Raw genomic sequence first — 8,256 nt, 5'->3', positions numbered from 1 at the left:
CTCTTCAATCACGAACTCTAGGAGAGAGAGGTCACATGCCCTCAAAATTCCCATCATTTCTGCACAAACAAGTTCCCTTGATTACTAAGAATCAGATCCAAAATAGAATTTCCCTTTGTTACTTCCCACACCTTTAAAAGGATGAAGTTATCATTAGAACCAGTTATATCAAGTAAACCAGTATTTATTAAGCACTTATTATGTGCCCAGCACTATGTTTCAGTCAAGATGTTATTAGTTTGCTTTGGGAAAAGAGAGAGAGAGAGTGCCAGCAGATACATGGATAATTTGAAGTTCCCTATCACTGTGATATCATGTTTCTCTGCCAGGCTTGTGGTCTGTTCTCCAGATTCTTTTTCTATACCATCTTTTCCTCTCCTCCTCACACTGCCTCCCTCCCCTGCCTGTGGTATGTAGAATTGTCCAAAGCCAAGAATCACTTCTGATTCTCTCTCCTTGGATGTTCACCCAAATATTCTGTCATGTTTTTCCTCCTTCTGGTTCCTGGATTTCCTTACATGAGGACAGTTTCTACCCTTTCCTCTTCACCTGTTGTCTTTCTTTTGAATAAGTTACACCCATCCAGAACCAGAGGGTAGCCAGATACTGAAGTATAAACTAAAGGACAAGCTCCTGAGTTGACCTTTTAAAAAAATTCTACTTTGGTCTCTCTGCTGGTGGGCCCCCAGGGCCCACTTGTCTGACTAAGCTCTAAGCACTCCATAGGACCCACTTCAGCCACCTTCATGACTGTTGGAACAAACTGTTCTCATCCACCCATTCCACTGGGAAATATCTTCACACGCTTGGTGTAGACACTCCCCTAACTCACTGATGGCTCTGAAGTCTATCATGTACTTTCAGCCTGGCTTAACTCATCTACAGAGACAGTTTACCAAGGTGTGGCCACTATGCATGTTACAGCTTCTCAGAGCCACATGTATCAGTTTTTCGAAAATGCAGCAGCTTGTGAGCTTTTGGGTGTTTGTGGCCTCTTCTTATTCACACAGTAGACATGCCAACTCAATGTTCTCTAGCTGCAAGAAAGCCAACCAAATCTCGAGGAGTCAGATGTGAGCTAAGTCATTCCTGGAAGAGATTAAACCTAGCAACCTGGAGAAGGAAAGCAATGAGGAGATGTGTTACCTGGAAGAAATCCAGATTTTTACAACTCAGGAAGAAACATTAGCTTATTGGTGAAAGTATGTGAATGGAGACCTGTGTGATCATCATCCCTACCATAATGTGGACCTGTAGTGACGGTATTGGTAACTTTCAGTGCATCTGCAAAGAAGGGTGGAAAGGATGCCTTTGTGGTTATGAGGTAACCTATACCAACTGCTCTATAATGAATGATGGCTGTGTTCACCTCAAGAATTGAGGACCTCAAGAATCAACAATGTCATTGCAGCTGTTCCCCTGGATATCAGGAGTGTGACAACCCTAAGGAGTGTATACCTGCAAATTTTCCACGTGGGAAATCAAAGGTGAATTACCTAATGCCAAATATTGAAGAATTACAAATCTGAATCTTAGCAGAGAGGCCAGACAAAAAAGGTGACAGCCCATGGCAGGTTATATTGTTGGACTCTCAGTCAAAGTTAAAGTGTGGGGTGTCCTTATTCATTTTTCCTGGGTGCTGACTGCAGCCCACTGTGTGAAACATCCAAAATACCTTACAGTAAGACTTGGTGACTACAACATCTGGTAGTATGAGAATTCAGAGATGGATTTTAACATACAGGAAGCTATTGTGCACCCAAACTATACCGAAAGTGCCTCATACAATGACATTGCACTGCTCTACCTGGACAAGCCCATTGTCTTCTTCAAATATACCTTATTCATCTGCCTTCCCAACTTGGGACTGGTCTGTCAAGAGCTAATAAAGGTGGGGAGGGAAACAGTGGTAACAGGCTGGGGCCATCAGTTTGAAGAGTCAAGAAACTGCACCTATACCCTCAGGTTCATCAAAATCCACCTGGCCTCTCATGTGGACTGCTCTCAAACCATGCAAAACAGCATCTCAGAGAACATGCTCCGTGCAAGAATCCTTGGTGACAAGCAGGATGCTTGTGAGGGGGATGCTGTGTGGGTAGGGGCCCATGGTCACTGAATTGTGGGGTACATGGTTCCTAGTGGGCCTGGTGAGTGGGGGAGAGGGCAGTGGGTGACCAAACAATTTTGGCATCTATACCAAAGTCAGCCAGTATCTCAATTGGATGCATGGCCACATCAAAGCAAAAGAATTATCATCAAAGAGTAAGTCAGCATCTCAGCAGTCTCCTGAAGGACTCAGTGGAGTTCAGAACCCAGAGTGAGATATGGGGCCATCCACTGGCATTAAACAGAATGCAAAGCTTGCCCATAGCCACCCTTATGTGTGTCATCATTTTTCCCTTACACTGTGACAACTATTAAGTGCTTAAAAAAAAGAAGAGATGCCCAATAAAAGACATGGACCTACCTCTCCTTGAACCCGTCATCTAGTCATGGCAGACAAAACATCTACCTACACATGCAACATGTCCAGAGAGTACCTTTGATCTGGTTCTACCTCAAGCCTAGAATTTTGTCCCTCCTTTCTTCTTCCTTTTGACATCCCTAGCTTCCTTTAAGACTCAGATCAAATGCTACCTGCTGCACATATCTTATTGTCCCTATTTATTTACATGTTGTCAGCCCCCAAGGAGCCCTTCATGAATATGTAAGCCCCTTGGGGGCAGGGATTGTTTTGCCTTTCTTTGTATCCCCAACACCTAGCACAGCTTTCCAGGGATGTAAACATTGATAACAAGATTGACACACATATTGCCAGAGCAGCTTAGTGTTTGGGAGGCTTCAAAGGAAAGTATGAAAGAGAAGAGGTATTAGACTGACTACCAAGTTGAAGGTCTACAGAGCCCTTGTGGTGACCTCATTGTTGCATGCCTGTGAAACCTGGACAGTCTATCAGCGCCATGCCAGGAAACTGAATCACTTCCATTTGAATTGTCTTAGGAAGATTCTGAAGATCACCTGACAGGATAAGGTACCAGACACTGAGGTCCTTACTCAAACTAAACTGCCAAGCTTTCAAACTCTGATGGACTGGCCATGTTGTTCAAATGTAAAACATAGGCTTGCTAAAAAAAAAAAACTTTTATGGAGACCTCACACAGGGCAAGCACTCACATGGTGGCCAGAAGTGATACAAGGACAGTCTCAAGGTCTTTAAGAACTTTGGAATTGATTGTGTGACATGGGAGACACTGGCATAGGACCGCTCAGCATATGATGTCCACATCAGAGAAGGTGCTGTGCTCGAAGGGAAAAGCTGAAATGAGACAGCTCAAAGGAAACACAGGATGCACAAATTTAGAGTATCTATCCCAAATGTTCACACGGACTATTTGTTTTCGACCTAAGGTAGAGCCTTCCAAACTCATATTGGTCTGATGAGTCACAGTCGGACACATTGAAACTTGACTCTAGCACAGTGATGTCATCTTGGTCCTCTTTGAGAACAGACAACCACCACCACCAGTTAGATAATGATAGATATTATTAATTGAGCTTAGTAAATGCTTTATTGATTAAAAAAGATGTTTGATAGAATTGATATGAGTTGATTATCCATTTTCAATATGACATTAGTCAATTGCCTCTTGCTAATCACCTTTATGAGTGACAGCATGGTTTAGTGGATAGTGAATTGACCTCAGAGTCAGGAAAACTTGGGTTCCTGTGCCACTGACACATAATGGTTGTGCCATTGATCCTAATGGAGTCCATTAACCTCTTAAGAGCATCCTAAGGGGCAAAGCAGGTGCTGACCTCCATTGATAGAAGTAGTCCTTTATAGGAGCTCCCAATGTTGACGAAATCATAAGTCTAGTCCACAACAATAAAAACCACCCTTACCCCATCTCCATTCTCTCTTCCTCAGCTTCCATCCTGGAATTCTATTTATGCCAGACCTCTTAGAAAACAAACAAAAACACAAGCAAATAAGTAAAATATCCCTTCCATTGAGTGGCCAAATTTTCAATAAGTAACACCCTCATAGATAGTGTCTCTGGTTCAGGTGTAACACTTCTGACTTTAAAAGTGATAATATGGCAGGGAAAGGAATGCAATTTCAATAAATTATGTGTTTTGTTCAGGCACCAGAGATAATAATAGCATCAAGTTATTGTGGAGATCAAATGAGACAATGTATGTCAAAATGTTTTGCAAAAAAAAACATTTTTAATTCTTTGACTTGTTATTTTCTTAACTTCGTTGTGCTTTAAAATATGCAGTTCACAGGTTACATGTGAGACAGATGGTTCAGGTGTAGGGGCACTAAGAATGTGCTTGCTGGGCATATTCAGAAAACATCCTGACAGCTTTTGAGGGAAGAGAATATTTCTGCTTTCCTTCTTAAAAATCAGCCAAAGCACTTCCACCATTAGAGCTGCAAATCTAAGACTTCAAAGCTGCATTGTTTCTGAAATGAGAAAAGTAAATTGTAGGGAATAGGAATAGGGAGGGTACAAAAGAAATATCACATGATATCTTAAAATGTAATAAATGATTACAATGCAATATAAGCAAACTAATACCTTTGAAGCACTTTAATCTCTGTTAAAATTTCTATTATCAACAAATTGCAAATAAAACAATCATTTCTATAAACACAGAACATGAAGCTGCAAATATTTATTATATACTGCTTGCTTTTAAATATTCATGCAGTAAATTTAACATGTAACTTTCAAAACTATCCTATTTCTCTGTGATTCTTTCTGTCCTTCCCTTTTTTCTTATTTGTGCATTTTCAAAACATACGCTTCAATGATTCTCTTTTCTTTCTTTTTAAAAGCATTTTTAGACAATAGATTTACCTTTCCAATTACTTCTTGCTTAGGATGATATTAAAATTAATTTTCATTGCTTAAGTCACAAGTTATTGACACAAAGAGGTGACTAAAAGTCATGCTGGGCAGCAAAGAGAGCCCAAGAGCAATGACAGATCTGCTGAAGATAATCTAGACTTTGTGAGAAAGGGCTGCCTGTATCTGCTTTCAAAGATGCTCAAGAAACCAGTTCAGTGACTAACTGGAGAGAAAGTGAAAGATACATGGAGAGAAATTCCCTTTGGACACAAACTAAAATCCTTTTACCATTGTTATAGTAATAATAATTTGGTGGGTGGGTGGAGTTCAGATTTGTGATTTCATGACTGTAAGAAACTTTCAGCAACTATTTGACAGCTCATAGCCTTGGGGCAGCTAGGTAGTGCAGTCAATGGGCCTGGAATCAAGAAGACATGAGTTCAAATTTGACCTCAGACACATACTAGCTATGTGACCCTGAGCAAGTCACTCAATGCTATTTGCCTCAGTTTCCTCATCTATAGAATGATCTGGAAAATAAAATGGCAAACTACTCCAGTATCTTTGCCAAGAAAATCCCAAAATGGGGTCATGAAGAGTCAGACATGACTTAAATGACTGAATAACAAATAGTTTTAGAAAGTAACCTGGGGTACTTAGAGTTTAAGTGACACTGCCTCAGGGTACATAGTCATTAAGTATCAAAGGTGAGACATGATACCTATTCTTCTTAACTCTGAGACAGGCTCTCTGTTCGCTCCCTCATACTGTTTATCAATATCAATATTTAGTCTTTGTAGTATTTTAGATCTCCCCTAAAGACCTTCTTCATGGACTTTCATGATTTACAGTGGAATGGAGGTGACCCTGGGCTCTCGGTGTCTATGCTAACTAGGTGGGTAGCATTTACATAACTTTTTAAGGTTTGCAAAGTACTTTCTCTCTCTCTCCACACACACACACACACACACACACACACACACACACACACACGCACACGCACATATAATATATAGTGTTACACTTGATTTTCACAACCACCCTGGGAGGTAGGTGCTATTATGATCCCTATTTTACAGATGAAGAAACTGAGGCTGGGAGAGGTTAAGTGACTTTCCCAGGGTCATAGCTAGTCAGTTTATGAGGCAGGTTTCTAGCTCATCTGTCTCCCTCCAAGTCCAACATTCTATGCAATCTGTCATGTAGCTGGCCCTCCCCAAACTAGAAAGCCTTCAAAGGTAGAGCCTGCGACAGATTGTAGGTCTGTTTCTGTAGGACTTGCCTTGCTAAATTCAGAGAGACTTATCACCAAGTTGTCCATATGATGATGAGCTGGAGGGGCATGACAGCTCTTGAAGACCATCATTAATTCACAGAGGGGTTGTGATTAAAGTCAGCAAAGAAGTACCCACAGTGACAGTCAAAGATCCTTGAAGTATTGGTTTTTAGAGCTTCAAAGCACTCCACCGGGGATTCAATAATCCAGAACAGAGTAGGGAGGAGTGACTTTTCCAAATGGGTTGATCACTGTACAATCTGGTGATTTCTGTGGTCACATTCCTGGAGCAAGGCAAAATTAATCAAAGCTATATATGACATACAGCCTACAAAATGAGCCTTGTACCCTGCTGGTCTAATTCTAAAAGACCACCCCCGGCAATGTAGTTCCAGGCCACAGGAAAAGCTGATAGGGTTTCTAGGTAGCCCTGGTGACACACCATGTTCAAACTACCCTGCTGCTTTGGAGGCAATGGGTGTGCCTGCCCAGCATGGAATTTGTAGAGGAACTTGGAAATGGCTCAAAAGCGGATGAAGAGTAAAATACTACAGCTCCACAAATTCACTCAGGAACTTGCCTTTGGGATAGAAAGACATGCCCTTTAATGGCTGGTGCTCCTTTAAGAGGGGTCCCAGCATCCTTGGAGAGATCAAATGGCCTCTCTGGCAAGGTGGTAGCATTTTCTTATCATTATATCCAAATACCACTAATTTCCCTCTTCTCTACCCAAAACTCTGATCAAAGGGTTGACCCCTGTAGGGACTAGTCCATGCAAATTAAATTTGTGCTGAAAAGGTCTTTTGAATCTTGCTGAACTTGATACTGCTAGTTCAGGAGTAAAAGAATTTTAAAAAGTCAATAGGAAAGCCAAGAATATGATAGGTCCAATGCGCAATTACTTTAGGAGAACCAGACTTCATAAAGCATACAGCACATCTAGTATCAGGACAGCCAAACTCGCACAAATTTTGAGCATGACACATAAGATAACTATTCCACATTGCTGATGCTACTGGATGTTTACTTCTAAGACACCAGGCACAAAGCTAAGAACATCTTCCTTATGTCTCAGAAGGGTTTCTACTTTTCTAAAATTCAACATCCTGCTCTTGTGATTACCACTCCAAAAGGATGCGTGTATGTTTGTATGTGTTGGGTTGGGGGTGGTGAGTGTGGTAAAGCACTGATTATCAGTTAATTAGGTCTGATTGCATATTTTTGTCACTAAGAATATGAGTGCCTCTAATTAATTTAGAATTAAGAGAAGGTTGAGCCCCCATGGCATCCACTCACAGCACGTGTCAAAATCAAACATCCATTTCAGATGGAGCTTGCCTAATTTTAAGCTCACTGATGCAAAACCTGAAGAGGGTGCAGATGGAAGGTGGATTTGGAACAGACTCATTCCTAGGAAATTCTAAAATAAAGAAACTTTTTACTTTGTTTCTCAATACACAAAAAGTGACTGACTCTGATATGTTCTATGTCACTGAAGCAAGGTGGGTTGTTGAAAAAGAACTGAAGTTGAAATGAAAAAAACCCAGAGTCAAGTCCTGGGTTGGCCACAGACAAGTGATGTGATCTCGTATAAGCCATCTTGCCTCTCTGAGCCTCGGTTTCTTCATCTACGTGAGGTGGCCAGACTTGACTTCTAAGTTCCTTTTTAGCATTATTATTCCAAGGTACGAAGTCCTGTTAAACCATAGACTATCTGGAGTTTAAAGGAGTCCCTATCAAAGAGGAAATACAAATAAAGTGCTATGAGAAGTTTAAAGATAATAATTATGATGATTCATATTGTGCTTTCCATGTGCCAGGCACTGCACTAAATGCTTTTGCAATGGTTATCTCATTTGTTCCTCACAACAACCCCTAGAAGGGAGGTGCTATCATGATCTCCATTTTACAGATGAGGAAACTAAAGCTAACAGAGATTAAGTGACTTACCCAGGGTCATGAAGTTAGTAAGTGTCTGAGGTCACACTTGAACTCAGGTCTGACTCCAGGTCCAGTACTCTATCCACTCTGCAACTTATCTGCCCCATGAGGAATAAGAAACCACTTTCATCTAGGGTGGGGGAAAATCAATGGCATCTGAGTTGGGCACTGAAGGAAAAA

At 41.1% G+C, this 8,256-nt stretch overlaps 1 pseudogene; it reads left to right on the top strand.

Annotated features, from left to right (window-relative positions):
• The first annotated feature begins 852 nt into the window (after positions 1 to 852).
• On the top strand, positions 853 to 2,321 carry LOC118850887 (annotated as a pseudogene).
• The last annotated feature ends 5,935 nt before the right edge of the window (positions 2,322 to 8,256 follow it).

The sequence above is a fragment of the Trichosurus vulpecula genome, chromosome 5, assembly GCF_011100635.1.
Source record: "Trichosurus vulpecula isolate mTriVul1 chromosome 5, mTriVul1.pri, whole genome shotgun sequence".
Lineage (NCBI taxonomy): Eukaryota > Metazoa > Chordata > Mammalia > Diprotodontia > Phalangeridae > Trichosurus > Trichosurus vulpecula.
Note: the sequence above shows the minus strand (reverse complement) of the source record. Positions and strands in the feature narration are given on the sequence as shown.